At 45.0% G+C, this 1880-nt stretch overlaps 1 protein-coding gene and 1 long non-coding RNA gene across 2 annotated transcripts in view; both read right to left on the reverse strand.

Moving 5' to 3' along the window:
- LOC103474232 (uncharacterized) lies at positions 1 to 1874 on the reverse strand. Its single transcript, XR_535131.1, has 3 exons — positions 1654 to 1874; positions 101 to 328; positions 1 to 20 (listed from the first exon to the last, which is right to left on the reverse strand). It is a non-coding gene; the product is annotated as an uncharacterized LOC103474232 (long non-coding RNA).
- Positions 1 to 1880, reverse strand: part of LOC103474263 (extracellular calcium-sensing receptor-like) — an 18223-nt gene that overhangs the window by 1601 nt on the left and 14742 nt on the right. The window lies entirely within an intron of this gene.

Raw genomic sequence — 1880 nt, forward strand, 5'->3', positions numbered from 1 at the left:
CTGCACACTGACCGCGGTGGCTATAGGAGGAAAAATAAGTATACAWTTCTCATTAGAGTGACTTTACAAGTTGAAAAAGGGACAAAAAGAAAAGAGTCACCTTTTTCGATTCAAAGTTCCAGAAGATTTTGTCTCCATCAAGTGTGAGTTGTTCRCCATTAAAAGGCGACATTTTTACGTCGCCTACATGTTGAACTTTCGTTTGTCCATTAGGGAGCCAGAGCCAGTTCATGACGTCATATATTGGTAAGGCATCACCATTCTCATCAAATGACACTTGGTCACCRAATGATGTGGTGAAATTAACCCTCTCTAGATAATACACCAGCTAATGGAAGGCAAATGAGAAAATAATAATGTTATCCAGTGCCGTGTTGATGTTGATATGTAATACTATGACCATACTGTAAAAGAGTATAGAATTATTCTTAAAACAATCTTAGAAATGTTTTATGTTGGTAGAGAGACAACCACCTAGCCCTCAATGGGCAGCCGCTTAATCATGGAAGAGACATTTTAGTGCACCAATAAGCTTATAAAGTAAGTTGTCAGAGACTTTATACTCGTGACATGCAGTCCTATCTGAGCCTGAAACACCTCAACTGGTTCCTCTCGATGTAGAGAAACTATGGCTCTACTCAGAGCCCCCAGATGATTGAACTCATCAAACTATTGCTAAGAGAGAGCCCAGATACCTTGTGGGGGGAGTTTGGGTGTACGAATTAGCAGGTCTCTTGATGAAGGCCTTTAAGCTCCATTTATCACCAGTGTTTTGTTAGAAAGTGAGAAAGTCAAACTAATTTCAGGCGAGAGTTGGACTTCGCCATGCTTGCTCTTGTCGTTGGTTTTGTTCATAATCTTTTTGGACAGAATGTCTATTTACAGCCAAGATGTTTGCTGCAATGTCCTCAGGAACACAATTCTGCTTTTTGCAGATGATGTGGTTCTGTTGCCTTTATTATACCATGATCTCCAGTTTTCTCTGGAGTAGACCACAGAGGAGTATGAAGGGTAGCACTGTTGCCTTGCAGCAAGAAGGTTCTGGGTTTGATTCCCGACCCCGGTCTTTCTGCATGGAGTTTGCATGTTCTCCCTGTGCATGCGTGGGTTTTCTCCGGGTACTCCGGTTTCCTCCCACAGTCCAAAAACATGACTGTCAGGTTAATTGGTTTCTTTAAATTCTCCCTAAGTGTGTGTGCGTGGTTGTTTGTCTCTGTGTTGCCCTGCGACATACTGGCGACCTGTCCCGAGTGAACCCCGCCTCTTGCCCGGTCAGCAAAACTCCTGACCCCTTTAAGGGACAAGAGTGCTAGAAAATGGATGGATGGGTGGAATTTTACAGGTTGAGAAAGAAGCGCTGCCCCAAGTGGAGGTGGGTTTGATCCTGGTCTGTCCACCCTTATCTGTGGTCACAAGCTCTAGCTCTAAAGAAAGAGTTTGTTTAGGATACAAGTGGCTGAAATGAGTTTCCTCTCCTCTCCCTTAGAAATAGGGTGAGAAGCTTGGTCATCTGAGTGAGGCACAGAGTTGAGCCACTGCTCCACCACATCAAGAGGATGTTCCTGGAGGAGAGAATGAGGTACATGTCCCTGGGAGGAGACCCAGAGGAAGACCCAGGACAGAACTGTCAAAGACCTGTAACGTTTACTGTACCTGCCATGGTTGAAGTGTTTGCAAAGTTGCACAGCTTTCCTCACTAAAAGGCCCTTTTCCTGGTTCACACCTCAGCAGCTCATCAAGTGCGTATGCCAGAGTGTACACAGCTTTGTAGACGTTGTACTCAGGCCTGAGATCAGAAACGTCTAAGAACTCAGTCTCCACAGCCTTCAAATCCTCGTCTCCAGAGCAAATCCTTCCCCCATTCTCAACCCAGCCCGACG

The sequence above is a fragment of the Poecilia reticulata genome, linkage group LG13 (genome assembly GCF_000633615.1).
Source record: "Poecilia reticulata strain Guanapo linkage group LG13, Guppy_female_1.0+MT, whole genome shotgun sequence".
Lineage (NCBI taxonomy): Eukaryota > Metazoa > Chordata > Actinopteri > Cyprinodontiformes > Poeciliidae > Poecilia > Poecilia reticulata.